We start from the raw sequence: 16406 nt of genomic DNA, 5'->3' as shown, positions 1-16406 counted from the left end.
GGAAATGACAGAGATTAACTTTGACAGTATTAAAAGACAAGATGCAGAGAAAATATCTTGTTTGGGTATGAAAAAGTGCTAGCTATACCTAGAGAGAAAAAAAAAAAAAAAAAAAAAAAAAAAGATGAAACAAGCTGTTTTTAGGAGGTGAAATGAAACTTTAGTCCAGCCTTGAGTAATATTGTGACTGCTTTTTACTTTGGAGGATCCCTTATCTAAGGGTAATGTGATGGCATTCAGCTATTTCGGGAGCTTTGACAGTTTGCCTTAATATTACAGAAGAAGGTAAGAGGGCACCTAGAAAATGAGGCATGATTTGTGCAACACTGGGCTTCGGCACAGTTAACAGCTTAAAAAGTTAAGATGTTAACTAGGTCCTTTTGGAAAATATATTGACTATATGCTGTATTTTTTCTTCAATGTGTGCCCTTAACATGTTCCCTGGAGAAGCCTTCTAGAATACATGTATACATTTTGGCCCGATCTAATTCTGTTTGTGGTCATTTATAGTCACCAACAATTGCTAACGTTTTACACTCTAGGTAAAAGAGGACAATAGACAAATAAGCCCGTGAGTTCCCTATCACTGGTGTGCATTTGGAGAAATGCTAGTTTCGCTGAGGGGGTCCTGCACTGTGCTGTGCAGGAAAAAAAAAGATGTGAGTGATGTAAAAATGTTGTAAGTACATGATGTAACATTCTAGCTTTGAGGCTTTAAAGCAATACAGAATCTGTGACTGATGAATTTATTATCATTAATAAAAAGTGTCAAGGACATTGGGAGGTGGCAGAGGAAAACCATCAGTTTGATTTACACTGTATTCACTTTTCTTACAAAAAAATAAAAAATAAAAATATTGGAAGTGTTTTCAAAGCAATTACCTCTATTTAGCATTCCAAATCACTGTTTTTTCATCTTCTGTGAAGAAAAGAAAAGAAAAAGAAAAAGAAAAGAAAAGAAAAGAAAAGAAAAGAAAAGAAAAGAAAAGAAAAGAAAAGAAAAGAAAAGAAAAGAAAAGAAAAAAGAAAAGAAAAGAAGAAAAACAGTGGCTCTTGTGCTGATTTGGGCACAATTTTAGAAGAGCATCAGTTGTCATTTTACTGAATTACTTTGGTTTCTATCTGACACTGACCTGCTGCCCTCCCCAGGCAAACATTTCTGCACTCAGTTATACTCAAGCTAATGACACTTTCTCATAGGATCTTCTGTTGAACCAGATTTCAGCAACAGTTAGTTGTCTTTGAGCTATATAGACTCAATACCCTGGGGTCTGGATGCTTGGCATAGGTCAATTTCTTAATATTAGAAGTTGTTGGAAAAGCTGAATCTATTTAGTGAAATTTTCTTGTAATAGCCAGAATGATTTAGCATTCCAACAGTTAGAGCTATTTCTTTTATATTTTAAATATTTATGAAATCTTTATTTTCAATATTTTTTCATTTTGAAAAAATAAAAAAGTTTGTAGTTGGTGAAGAAACATCCCACTAAAAGGACTCTGAAGTCATAAACCTTAATCTATAAGAAAAAAAAAATCAGTTGGAAAAATGTAGAAATTGCTCCTTAAATTGGAAAGTAAAACATGAAAAAAATAATTGTCATTTTTTCATTCAAATATTGTCTGAAATACTTATGTATATTAGTGTTTGTTTCACATTTTTCATTAAAAAATAGAACTATTGCCTTTGATTAAATTTAAATTGCTTTTTATAGAGTATGCAAATGTAAGGTGTGTAAATATGCTAGTTTCTTCTGAAATAGATGGATAGAGCTGGCATTGTGCATTTGTGTTAGCTTACATACATAAGGGATGAAAAATTATATGTCTGTGCCAGACTGTAGGATCAAAGCGATAAAAGAAACTGAAATCTTAGTTCTTTTTCTTTTAAAATTATTTTTATTCATAACTCATAACACAATTTATCTCTAACTAATAGTATAAATATTTGCAATTCAATTGGATATTGCCTTCTCTGAGCCCATCTCCTCCTTTGATTGTGTTTGAACTTCTAGTGAAGGAAAATTATGCTGAGCTAGTGACATCCAAAGCAAAGTATTATCTTGACATCAAATGCAGGGTCAAGTGAGGGTAGGTGACTTATTTCAAGAATAAGCTTTTCCAGGAAGCCTGTCCAGTGAAGTAAACATTCCCATTAGTCCAGGGTCCTTCAAGGGAGCATTAGGCAGCATACATATGTTGTTATCAGTGCCAAATGGTGCAAATGCCCCCACTAAAATAAAAGGAAAGGAACTTTTTGCTCCTATAAAACACCTCTCATAGGCAGAAGGTAAGGTAGAGTTATATTTTTCAAACTTTTAGAAAATAACAACATAAAGAAAAAGTAATTTGGGAAAGCAACATGTTCTGTTCTGCAAACAGTTTATTTGGACTTTTTTCTCAACTTGAAGCCGTGTGGTACCCTACACATCTTAAATCACACTCTTGAGAGACAATTCCTTAAAATATGAAGTACGTTTTAAACTGTGGAAGTAATTAACCCTAGGAAATTTTCTCCTGAATTGTGATGGATTCTTCATTCTTGAAAACTGTTACATTAAAAGTGATCATTCTTCCATATAGGAGACATTTGTCTGAACACACAAAAAAATTGGTTCCTGGAAGCTGTGTGACCTGTGTAGGGCTGTTGGCCAGACTAGATGGTTAGAGTGGTACCCTGGGATTTTTTATGGATGTGTCTGTTAGACTTTGCTTTCTGTCTACTTGCTTTTACTCTTGCTTTTGCTCGAGAAGAAGAAAATTTTTCATTGATTACTGACATAGTTTTAACTCACTTTTTTTTTCTTGTTTGTTTTTGTTACTGAGCACTTAAGAGAAATGCTGTAGGCAAGGGCTAGTTCAGTCTGTTAGGTATATTGGGTGATGGAAGTCTCCTGATGTTCACTCTGCTAGAAGTCTTGGCAGCTCCAACCTGAGCAAAATCACAGGCACAGACCACAGCAGGGTGTACACCATTTTCAAAGCATGAAGGAAAAATGTTACTGTTGTTTCAGCTTTGGGGAAGTGCTTAATTCCTTTGTTTTCCAGAAAAAGCAAGTAGAAAAGTGGAAAGTAGAGCAAGGGCTAGGAAGGAAAGTGTTGAACAGCCCAAAATTACCTTCCTGATACCATCAGCAAATGGAAACTGTGTGAAGTCCATGTTGTTGGTTTTGCTCCTTTATCGGGTGTAGAGTGAGGAGGGGAGCCATTACCCTGCAACTAGCTCTTTCCTGTGCTGACTGGGAGCAAAGAAGCACACAGTCTCTCTTGATGATATTTGTATTTGCTTATGCAACCTGCAGAGAAGTGTCTTACTATTAAATTACTGCAGTTTGCATCCAGGTTGGTCTAAAATTTAGCTTTTCATGTTTGAGAGATGAGATGGGTCTTTGAAATTCTTCTGTTCTTCTCCACATCCCAGAGTTTTTTACAAGCCAGTTCTCCTGGGGTATTTTTGGTTGAGGAATGATTGCAATGAAAGCATAACTTCTTTGTTAATGTTAATTTATAAGCTCTTATGACCAGAGCAGTTAAACTGTTGCTGTTAAAAGTGGATATATATGGCAGGAATTTATTTATGCATATCCAGAAAGAGCATGAGGGCAAGCCCAGTGGAAAAATAAATACTGGCACTGTGCTGAAATCTTGAAGTGAAAAATGCTATGACTAAACCAATGATGCTCTTTTATGTAATGTCTCCTTTAGTGAAAAGAAAGCAGGACACATATTCATATTACATTTTCTGTTTTCAAATTTTTAATACTGTGCAGAAAAGCAAAAATTCACCATGAATATTTCCATCTCTGGTGTGCTGGTTCAGTACATTGTGGCCACATACAGTTATTGTTTTTTATCATCTACCTACAGCTTTTTCTGTCCTGTCCTGTCCCCTCATCTCCCTATCCCCACCCTCTCCATCCTCTCCCCCATACCTCCCTCAAGGTTAAACAAATTGAATTTCCCAAAAAAATAATAGAATATTTTGAGGATTCTGTTGGGAAAACATCTCTTTATTGATTTGAACTAGACTTTAATTAATGCACAAAAGTAGAAAGAAAGAGCAAGAAAATGTAATAGAAAAAGATGATAAAAACTAGCTATCCATCATCTATTTCTATCTAGCTTTTTATTTTTTTTTAATTTATTTTTATTTTTATTCTTCTAGTTTAAGTTAATCTCTACGTTAACTTCAAATTTCTGATTTCATCATTTCTATTAGTTTTGGCACAATTGTTTTACTCTTTTACAGTCTATCATGACATATCATTACACTGAAAGTGCACTTAACAGAGGTAATGAAAGACGTGTCACAACATCTTAAATGATGTCAGTCTCTATCTTTGGAAATCTTCCTGAAACAGCTGTACTGCAGCACTGAAGAGGAAAGATCATAAGTCAAAGATGCTTCTCAAATGTCATCCTTATTGTATATCCTGATGGAGTGGTATCTGCTAATCTCTAGTTTCCACACTGAGAAAATTCTTATTTAAATTGATAGGGAATTGACATAACTCAGAGGTGATACAAGGAGACCCATAAAGCTACCTAGATGCAATACAGATAGTCAAGAACCAAAGAGAAGATGAATTTAAGGCATATTGTATGATTTTAACTGACAGTATTCAAACAATTCCACCTTATTATTTCCTCTATCTCTCAAGGAAGTTGAAGTTCCCTGAAGCTCTAACAGTAGGCAAGAATGAATATAGTTCATTTGTCAACGTGTCAGTGACTATTTCAGGATAACCTGTAGAGTAGCTACAAATCCCAGATTTATTTCTCTGGTGAGGCAGTGAAAGTGGTTTTATTGCAGACAAACTGACACTGGAAACAAACTCTCTTTTTCCCTTGTAGCATTCCTATAGGCAGCAACAGTTTGCTTAAAAAAAAATTAAAAAAAAAATCACAACAGAACTATGGGAGCCTCTGAAGGATTGTGTATAACTTCAAAGTTTCAGTGCATAACAGATAAACACTCATAAACTATCAGATACATTTCTTGTGCAAATGTAAGCCACTAAATGCACACTCACACAGTGTGCCCATGTGTATATACATGTACAAATATGCTTATATACAAAATGTATATCAGCATATAGACAATACCACCAAGCCCATGTAAGATGAAGCCAAGGTATTTCTATTCCACTGTAACTATACAAGTACAAAAGCTTATTATATACTCACCTTCAGAATGTAATATCCAAAGAAGGAAGAATGATTAACCAAGTGTTAACCTCATACATTTATCATGTCAGTATTCAAGGCAACTTATTAACCTCAAGAGAGGATTAAAAAGGGGGGTAGTACATTATACAGACTTGGCAATTTCCTAGAGAGAAGGAAAGTGAGGAAGGGCTTAGCAAGCCGTTTCCTGGTAGATCCATGTAATTCATGATCTCCAGGAATGTAGAAGAGAACGAAGGAAAGACCTGGGACTTCTGGATCTGTTTCTTTTCCCCTGGAGCACACACCATTCCCAGGACAAGTGTAGCTGTAATTCTCTCATTTGCTCGAGAACCAGGGTAACTTATCAAGAGCAAACCGTTTCCCTGTGAGGAAAAAATGTCCCTATTCTTCTCACATTTGGTAGGAATAAAATACTCCTAATAATCTGAAAAACTGCAGCTCACTTAGTTTAAAGAGATATTTTTATTTTATTTTTCAAGGGCCTTCTCTGTTAGCTCCATGCCTTTGAATCTATCCACAGAGTAACAGAATGTGATTGTTTTCTAAATTCCTCTTGAAGTTTCATTAGATTTTGCTGGACCCTGCAACAAGATATGACAAATACTTATATAAGTCCACTTGTTTTTCTAAAGTTTATTTTCCCCTCCTCTGCTGCCTAGAGCTAATATTTGTTTTGTGTGCAAACTTGTACAAGTATTAGTAGACTGTGCGTATGTACAGAGGGAGGTGACTACAGTTAAGTCCTAACTCTCCGCATGTAAAGAACAATATTTAAATTATTCTTGAAATCACAGGAAAAAAAAAAGAAAAAAAATACTAGGGAGAAAGTGGTGTTTGTTAAAACCTTCTCCATTAAAGTCTACAAAGGAATTATCTATTACATCAGCCTCAATGTTGATTGCATTTGTGATGCAATCACAAATTGTGATTTGTGAGTTGAAGCATTAACAATCAACCCCTTCAGCAACTTCTGTCAGGTGAAAATGGGGAATGCTGAAGTGAAGTTGTGGGGGGTATTTAAAATGTCTCGTGCTTGTGTGGTGCTTGGCTTCAGAAAGCCACCCGCTCCCAATACTTTCCTGAGACACACATGCATTACAAGCAGAAAAAAGTTCATGTTTATAGTCCCAATATCCCAATTTACCCATCTCCCTCTCACAGTGTACAGACAAAATGCAAAGTGAGCCAGAATCCAGTACCATCCCTGGGATCCAGGACATAAAATGGAAACTTTGAGTCCAAGTTTCTATTCCTCTATTTTACAATTAAACAAATAGGATTTAAAAGTTATAAAGAGGTAAAATCTGGCTCTTTAGGCTTAATGTTTTGCATATTGGAACATAATTTAGTCATAGCAGTTCAAAAGGAATACAAAACAGACCCTATTTAGACATGACAGTAATTACATCTACCTGGTACAGACTTGAAAGCAAATTAAGTGTAAAGCAGAGCTGAACAGCTCCTTGCCCTCCTGGACTGGGGGAAATTGGAAGTTGGACCCTTCTCTGCCTTTTAACTGAATTAACTGGGGATACAACCCATGACAACATGACAATGTAAGGACATGTTATTGTCAGAGGGATAATATATCTACATGTACCTTGGTGATTCACTATCAATTCTTTAATCAATCAAGAACTGATTTTTTATTCAAAACTGAGCTTCTAAAATTTTCATGATTATTTAATGGAAGGGACAAAAGAAAAGCCGGCCAAAGTCTGTTGGTTATTTGGAATTTGAATATGCATAAATTTCCATTCACAATTAATGCAGCAGTATGCTCTGGATGAAGAGCAAAATCACAGGTTTTGCCTGAAATGAATTTTAGATGACTTGGAGGCACCCTGTTTTGTACTTCGTCTACTTATGACATTAAAAGCCCAGAGGGATTCTAGAGGGGACATGTCTTGGATCCTTTATGCTAATTCAAAGTGAAATTCTCCTAGCTACACATTAGAAGCATTCATTAAATTAGGAATTTCTTTTAAAAAGTTAGTGTAATTTCTTTCTGCATTTTTTACTTAAAAATTCAAAGCCTCATTAGAGTTGAATAGGGAATGTATTTTAAGTTTTTTTTGTTTTGTTTTGTTTTGTTTTGTTTTGTTTTTTTTAGTATGATACCGCAGATTTGCCAAGATAGCATTTCAGATAGGATGGATTTCTGGTCAAAGCAGCAGTAAATCACTGTTAGGGGTAGAACAAGATAAGAATGGGAACAGCAGTTTTTCATGAATGAGTAGCAATAGCTTAACTTTAATTAGTGTAACAGGAAGCTAGATATCTGAGAAATTTTAGAGACAGAGGAGTTTGATCACAAAGCAGTGGGTAGATGTGTTTTATACCTTAGATTAAGATAAAGCACTACTGTAATATTTGATTACCCTATGTAAGATGTATAATGAATTATGTGAATAATTAAAATAAAATAAACACCATAATGGAGAAGGTGTTCTCTTTTCACTAAGCTTGTTCTCATGTAAAGGTTTTCATATATTGATATTTTAAAAGTACCCTTTTTGACTTTAGCTAATGATTGTAGGTAACCTCGGTAATATTTTCATCCTTATTAAGTCAATTTCTTTTAAAGGCAATTGTTGGCTGCATACCCTTTATATCTCTGTGTGACAGGATATGTACAAAATGTTATTTATTAGTCATTGCATTGCATGTTTATAGTTTCAAACAAAAATTCTTTTTATCCACTGCTGTAGCTTGGGGTGGGTTGCTTGAACTCTCTTGATTCTCAGCTAATGTCAACATGTGAGAGAGGAAGAACCTATCTGGTTCATGTTCCCCTTTATGCATTTTCTACTTTTATTATTATTATTTTATGTACAAGGAATGTGCAGTATTGCCAAATGTATAACCTGATGGATATTGACATTATAGCTTGCTGTGTGGAGCTTGTGCTTGGGATGAAGCAAAATCCAGAGCAGCAGGGACCTGAGCCTGGTTCCTCTCCATCCTGTTCCAAGCTTTGAGCACAGTCTGTCTGATGTTACTGAATATCTTTAAGAGGTCTGGCTTTGAAACCAATATGAGAGGAAAACAAGTGGTAAAGATTCAGGTATTTTCTCAAAATACAATTCCTGCTTGATATTTATCTAGTCCCATGTATTTTGGTGATCAGGAGAGCATTGCCAGAGGAAAAGAACTACTGCCAGGCTGAGTTCTACCCTCTGCTTAGCTCAATTGGACCAATCATTTCTATAATGCTTAGAAACAGCAACCAAGAGTTTCTTCAAATGGAAGGAGACCTGTATTCTTATTGCTAGTAAAAATCCACTACATTTTTTCCTCAGCCACCAGCTGTTCTCTGTGAAAGGCTGAAACAAGCTGCTTGAGTTCTTTGATTCACCTCAGCTGGAGGATACTCTTCAGTTGTCATTCTCCACAGAAATCATAACAACTGGAAAAAGGTAAGCTAGTAGGTCTGTATGACTGCTTCCACTCTTCTGTTTCCATCTCAGCTTTCACAGGGTTAGCAGTATTTTACCCATGTTGTGTATTCACCCTAACTCATCCACTGTTCATTTTCTTCAGCTTCATCAGGACAAGTTTTTGTCTTTGTTTGTAAGGTGTTGCACAAAGGAGTCCATAAGCAACACTTCAGTGAAGGTAAAAAAAAAAAAAAAAAAAAAAAGGAAAATCGATTTTACAATTTTATCTGGTCTTGGAGCTGAAAACAGAGGTAAAGGGAATTTTAAAATGTTGTGAAGTCAATGGGGAGGTGGGAGGTGGGGGACAACCACAGATTGCTTTTGCCCAGAATAGTGTTCATGCTATCCTTTGAAGATTTACATCATTTGGGGATTGTTTTTCCCTCTTCCTCAAAAGTCTGGATCAGAGCTGTTTGCCATTGGAATCTAGTTAGCAGGACTTGTCCTCCCACACTCCTGATAGCTGTTCCTGGTGAGGATGCGTGAATTAAAAAACTGAAAGCACTAGAAATGTCAGAAATATACTATTTCTTGTGATATTTTAATGAGGTTGCAGCTTATGGTAATCAAGAAATTCCCCACTCTGGAAACAAAAGGGGCTTACGTTAATCTGCCATGACACTGATTGTTTTTCCAGTATGAAATGGTGATGTGTCTGCGTAGCTATGCAACTGCAACCACAGCTTGTGCCACCTTGTTGATGGAGGGCCTGGAGGCTCAGAGACAGGTTTGGGAAATGGGTGACAGAGAGCTACTGCTGTCCAATATGAGCTGTCTAGGTCTCTTTTAGGGACATTGTATTAAAGCTTCTCCCTTTGACCACAGATTTGTCTTCAGGGATAATAGAGCTCTTTGCATTTTCCTTTTGCATTTGCAGTGGTTTGTGAGGTCAGGAAGACACCTCATTTTTAAAACATGCAATTACAGTTAATGAGAGTCTTCCTCTGGAAATATATTTTTATGTGTATGTTAACTCTCTCCCTCAAATGTTGCTTTCATAAAAGCTGTCTGTTTTCACTGGAAATTGTATTGGTTTGTGTTTAGAAAGTTTAAAAAACACTAGACTGGACTTTCATTATAGTTAAAGGGTGAGAGTGTTGGCAGTTCAGGATTAAAACTTTTTAATTGCAGGATTTAAAAAAATTTTCCCAAAGAACATCACTTTGAAATGTACAGTTGGACTGTACAAATAACCAGGAACATATTTCAATAAGAAGTGGAAGCATGTTACTGGTAGAGACTGAGAGAGCCTGGATTATCTTTTAGTCACAACACTTGTATGTCCCAAACACATTGTCTTAATTATACATACAATGTTCTTTCATGCAGGGATATACTGTGCTCATTCAGGTAACGTGCAGGCCGTCCTCTATGGACCCTGGAAATGTATTAGCTTTTGGGAGGTGAACGAACGGTAAAACAGAAAAGAAATCTTATTGCTAAATGGCAAAAAAGATCTTTGCAGGTGGCTGTATTTCAAAGAAAAATGTTTTTGATGTATATAAATGAAAAACAGGCAGAAAGATGTCTTCCGTATTGAAGGGGCAATTCAGGAGCCTCAGCAGTACACTAAAGGCTTCATGGATCACTCTCTCAAGAAAATTGAATCTCTTGTCTTGAGGTAAAAGTGGGGATGAGTAAATACCTTGTGCATTCTGAGATAAATAGGAAAAACAGAGAGGAGTCCATTCAAGGTGATGGACTGCAAATAATCTACTATATGAGTGTATCGAAAAGACAAACTCCAAAAGCAAACTTGTACATAAAAGGCATAGTCCTACAAAACCACTTATGTACATCTTTGAAAATATGTATTTTCTATGGGGTGAGTTGGGAATACAGCTTCACAAAGGACAAGCCAAACAGAAAAGACTCCTTTGAACATTGCCTGGGACAGAGACAGTCACTCCAACAGTTCCTACCATTGTGGGAATTTGCTCTGCATTAGGAGGCTAGAACAAATACTAAAAAAACACCTCAAAAGTTAGCTAGTCATTAAAATAATAATATCTAATAATATCCAATCTGTGCTTCAGAAAAATAAGAGACTGGCTCCCATGTGTTGTTGGGCCTGAAACAGTTCAGAACGGAATAATTCCTTTATCTGGAAGAGTTGTGCAGGACCTAGTTGAACTGTGAAGCTGGGTGCCTTTAGGCACAGATTTTTTTTCTGTCTCTCTTTTTGCCTGAGGCCCAAGAATTACATCTGTATCTTGGGAAACACAGACATACCCCTCCCTCCCCTATTGCTCCCCCTCAACAAACAAAATCTCCTGTCTGGACTGCCTTCATTTCACTGAGAGGGAAAAGGGCATGACTAGCTTTCAAATCTGTTTGTCTGTATGAGGAGCTGAAGCTGCAGGAGGCATGAACTGTATTAATGCCAATTTGCAGACGTAGAGAAGACTTTGGGAAGTGTAGGAGGCTCCACTTTTTTCAGAGGCCTGGTTTTCCTGGACAGAAAAGATAGTTGGTAGGTAATTAGGGACTAAAAATCTTTTCACTGCAGTTTTCTGAGTTGTCTCCCTGTATGCAAGCAAGGAAGAATCTCCCCAATTTTCCTATTTTTGTTCTCCTTATTATGAACACTTTCCCTTTGCTCAACTCCCGCAGGCACATCTGCTGTGGAAATCTTTTCTCCAGCTGGAGGGATGAGGCATATGGAAACTCTCCAAAGCTGTATGTCGATGTCAGTGTAGGGGGCTCAGCTGAACAACAAACATATTTTTTCAATACAGCTAAATGCAAGATCATTAATCTAGGAATGAAAACTCTATATCATATTTATGTAAGGAGAAGATTGTATTTTGAAAAGCATGATTGAGATAAAGGGCTGCAGGGTCAGGGTGGATATTCATTGCAACATGAGCTCTAAGGATGAGTAGTAGCAAGAAAAAAGTGTTTGCAGTCCTTGATTGTATAGACAGAGAAAGATCAATCAGAAGAAGAGGTCCTGTTACCACTACGTGTGGCATGACTGAATACAGCTTTTGTATTTAACCTGAGACTATATAGAAAGCAAAGATTCTGTTCCACGTAATGTTTCAGGGTGTAACAATTCTTTTTAACCCTGCAAAACTGAAAGGGGTAGACTTCTGCGTGCATGAAATGTGAGAAAGCACATAGGAAGCCAAGCTAGCTGGAGATAAGCAGTGGCACTGCTCCCGTGGGCCACCATGGACTGAAATTCAAATGGCTGTATTCCCCAAGAGGTGATATGGGAACTAGGTACTTGATGTATGGCATGTTTGAGACTCCTCGGTGGTCACAAGCAGCAGCTGCCTACTTTTTCTGCCATGACAGAGCTCGTACAGAGGGACCTGGGCATGTCCATCCTGTCAGACAGCCACTCAAAAGGACAATCAAGATGATGGTGCTTCCTACCATGCTCTATGGCATCTGCTCTACCTGGTTCAGATCAGGGATATGAACCTGAAATTTTTATGCCAGGAATGGTGTCAGGAGAGGGCTCTCACAGCACATTACAAATGACTGTTTTCTCAGTTTGGGTCTGCTGAGTTTTGAGTTGCAAAAACTGGAATAACTCCTCCAACTGGAGACAATCAGCATAGAACACTAGAGTCAGTGATTGGGTCAATCCCTTGGATTATGGGAGTTAAAGATTCAAGATGCCTGCTTTGAACTGGGATGATTTGAACATGTGTAAGCCATGTCCCTGGAAAATATTTTCATTGTTCATCTAATTCTAAGGCAGTTTAGAAATCTCAAGTAACTCAATGTTTTCATGCAAAGCTTTGACTTTCATAGAGAAAAGGTGTTTCAAATAAAACAGTATTTCCAATCAGCTCTACTTCACATTTTTATTCAAAAACAAAAACAAAACAAAAACATATTGGCAAACTGAAACGTCCAAAAAAGAGCTACAACAACTATTGGAGTCCTGAGAATCTTCTTTATTACAAATACTCATGACTTTTAGTCTTTTCAGTTTATCTTTAAAGCTAAGTGGTGTCTGTTCACAGCAGATAAGTGCCTATATGTGGAGCAGATTTACTAGGAGACAACAATTTAACCTTCTGAAGACATAAAAAATTGCAACAAGGCTCTCATGGCTGGAAGCTGAAGCTACTCAAATTCAGAACAGAAATCAATGTCAAATGTTTAAGATAAGGATAATCAATCTCTGAAGCACCTTTTAGAGAAATGGGTTATATCTGCCAGCAACTGTAGTCATTAAACCAGGATTATTTTAGAACTGTTTCAAGATTCAACAAAAAGATATATATATATTTTTCTTCCCTATAAAATAAGTTTTAATGCAACTGGAATTTCAGAACTTGCTTTAAGAATCACTTCATAGAACCCCATGGTCTGTCATATGCAGAAGGTCAGACAAGGTGATCATACTGCTATTTTTCTAGATAAAGTTTTGCAGTTACTTTTTCAGGCTCATAAATTACAGTGAATTATAATAAAAAATACTAGGTCAAACAAAAAGATTTCTCAATAGATTTCCCATCAGAATCTATTTAAATGAAGCAAAGCTTTTTTTTTTTCCCATTCCCTTCCTTAAGTTTTTTCACTTACTAAAATGTAATTTAGGTGATTTTTCAAAAATATTGCTTCCTTTTGACATTTTCATCAAAATATTTAAATTATTCATTCTAAAACTTTGTCTTCCTTCTTCTCCAGATTAAACTTGTTTGAGAAACTTTACACAAATAGCTTGCTTGACTCAAATATTTATTTTTCACTCCTACACTGAAAATGTCTGTACCTTGTTTTCTGGGCTTGAATGACAGGACTTTGAGAAAAGACATCTGAACTCACTTTCTGGCACTTTCCCCCCTACTGAAGGGCATTCAGTCCCCAAACTTACATGCCAGCTTTCTCCCTTGAAGATTTGCTAAGTTGTAGTCTTAGTTCTACAGAGATGATGCCAGAAAATCATAGATTCTTGTTTATATGGATGGTTGCAAGTTGTTTTTAGTATACAGTATCAAATTAGCACATTTATCAGAATGATAAAGGGAGATAAATAGCTGATGGGGCAAATAAGTATTACTTATTTCACATACCTCACTGCTGGATGGAGTGGGAAAACTCACCAGTATCAGTGATGATTTCTGTATAAGAAATATACATATTTTTTCCTGCCCAATTTTACTCTCTTTTCGCTGAGATTTTATAGTACAATTCTGAAGGGTATGCTGAGATAAACCTCTGCAACTTTCCCAAAGGTGAAAGAGATGAGTTTTTTTTTTTTTTTAAAGTCCCTTTTGTTTTCTTACTAAGCATGCTGTAGATGAGGAAAGCTCCCAGCAATATGCAGAGGTGAGGTACATAAAAACACAGAGATAGCATTCTGGAATGACATCTCTCACACACTGTTAAAAACTCATTTATTGTAAAATGCAAAGCTTACAAATGGATTAAGTTTCAAAGAAGATTCAGTACATGCTTTGGATTATCTGAGCTTCTGGCAGAACTGTTGTTTTATTTCTAAAGTAAATAGTCCATCTAAACAAACACATTTTAGCTAGAAAACCGCAGTAATCAACTAATCTCAATATTTTCAAAATTTTGCATAGTTTGACTCTAGAAAAGAAAAAAGGTTCAGAAACCACCTTCTCTGGTTTTGTTATTTCACTTCGAATAATACTAAAGGTCAACAGGCTTATTATGACCCAAAACATAGTTTGAGTAAGGTTGTTGCCTACAAAGACATGAGTTCATGTTCATACACAGCCTCTTATACATTGAGAGCATCACCACCGGCATCTCTGTGACTCCAGAAGCCTGTATCCTTCAGCTGAAAGTGATGGGTTGTAACTAAGTTTTTCTCCAAGGTAAAAGCTGAAGGATGGGAAGAGAGGTAAAAGGAAGGGTGGCAGGGCTGGGGATGTTCAGGTGAGATCAATAGCTTAATTATTGTTCAACAAATGGGGCTGAGTGATGAAGCCTTAGATGATTTGTTATCTCAACTACCAGGCCTGTTTCTGCTTGTAGTCCTTAATAGCTTGCTTTGTGCTCATGGTCAGCTGGGAAATGAGGTTATAAAGCTGCATATAAAATATCTCTCTTCTAGGGCTGGAGAGCAGAACTCTTCTTGGATTCTGATCTGAAGAGCCTGATGCAGTGGACAGGTGGTGGAGCAGCCTGGGTGGCAGCCTGGGGTCCCCAGCTGGGAGAGCCACCTGTGAAACTCCTCCACAGGAATGCATTGCATTGCATTTCCCTCTAATTAAACAGCAGGCAACAATCATCTGCAGACATAGACGCATTAGTAATGGTGAGCATCGAAAGCAGGTGTATTCCCCCCCTTCTTTTTCCTACTGCTATAATTATTCTGTTGGGTTTTAATTGCTCCCGTTATATGTCATAGATAGGAATGGATCTTCTGGGTTTTGGTCAGATGCAAACCTCTTAAACATCCATTTACCTCGTTAATAAAGTTCTTGGGTTAGAGACACAAAAGTAGCTGGGCACTGCAATGCCAGACATTTTTGTATGCTTCCCTTCAATGAAAGAGCCCTGAAGAAGAAAGAACCCATCTCCCTTTGTAAAGAGATGAGGGCCTTAGAGAGGGAGTCCTGAAAGTTTGCTTGCTGCAGAGGACCTGTTTTTCTCACTAGCTGGCAGTGAGGCAGTGTGGAAAAAGAGAAAGCTTAATAATATTGAATATTTTCTTCTATGTTGTGTTCACAGATGCAATTTTGCCCCAGCTTGCTCTCTGTTTCTTAGATATAAAACAATACTTTAATGGCACAGGAATGCTTGCCTACCTCTAGAAGACCCTGATTCACATCCCTAACTGTAATGACAAAAGATTCAAGCATACATCTTCCATTTTGTTCTATAAGAATGATTGATCCAGATAAAACACTTCCGCTTATTGGACTAAACAAAGTTAGTCTAACTACATAGCCTTGTGGTTGGGGCACTGACAAGCAAAGGGGAAAGTAAGTGCTGGTTGATGTCCCAGCTAATATTGAGGCGTCCACTGCTATCTGCTGCCCCATTTGAGTATCCTAATAGCTGTATACGAAGGGATCACTGGAATCCAAAGGGACTCCTACTGAAAAGTAGGAGTGTTTCAGCTATGACATACAAGGAGACACTGCTGATGGCCTGGTCACTTGGCCAGTGTAGAGAATAGCTGGGAATCAGAGCCCTGCATCTCTCCAGGACACAGGAGCTGGGCTGGCATGCTCTGCCCAAGATAGGGAGAATGGGTCAAGGTGGGTCTTGCTGCTTTGCTGTGGTGTGGGCAGCAGAGACCAGCTGGTAGGTCTGCAGACAGACAGTGATACTTGCTTATGAGTTAATCCCAGCACAGCCTGGGGATGAACTGAGCCTTCTCATTCTGCACTCGGCAGGCTGAGGCAGTCTAGCAATGCAACTGCAAGTATTTAGGAACTAGGGGTGTTTTACCAGCACTCTGTTTAGTCTTCCACATACTGGGAGCCAGTGCCCAGCACTTGCATACTCAAAGTCCTTGCTCAGTTGCTGCCTAAGTCCTTAGCTCCTTTAAGTAGTTTCTTTTTTCTCTATCATTTGGTATGACTGTTTCTCTGCCCTCATGGCAGAAAGTATGGGCATGCCAGGTAAGGTTTGTTACTTTACTGTATTATAATTCTTACTGAAACTTCTGCTCCGTTTGTTTATTATGTCAGAAGTGTGGGCACAGGGGAAACTAGACCTGTTTGGCATTACTGACTTCTGCTACGTATGCCTGCTCACTTTTTCCCCTTGCTGTGGGCTAGTGACCTGAAGTCAGTCACCCTTCCCTTTTTCCTTTGTTATCACAGACACAGC

General features: G+C 37.5%; 1 long non-coding RNA gene across 1 annotated transcript in view; it reads left to right on the top strand.

The window, feature by feature from the left end:
* LOC309879613 overlaps positions 1–16406 on the top strand; it is a 53077-nt gene that overhangs the window by 25709 nt on the left and 10962 nt on the right. Inside the window, exons 2-3 of the long non-coding RNA XR_014317791.1 lie at positions 8490–8606; positions 14677–14880. This is a non-coding gene — a long non-coding RNA (uncharacterized lncRNA). The remainder of the gene's footprint in view (positions 1–8489; positions 8607–14676; positions 14881–16406) is intronic.

This window comes from Aythya marila, assembly GCF_965140915.1.
Source record: "Aythya marila genome assembly, chromosome: 1".
NCBI lineage: Eukaryota > Metazoa > Chordata > Aves > Anseriformes > Anatidae > Aythya > Aythya marila.
This window is presented reverse-complemented; position numbering and strand designations above follow the sequence as displayed.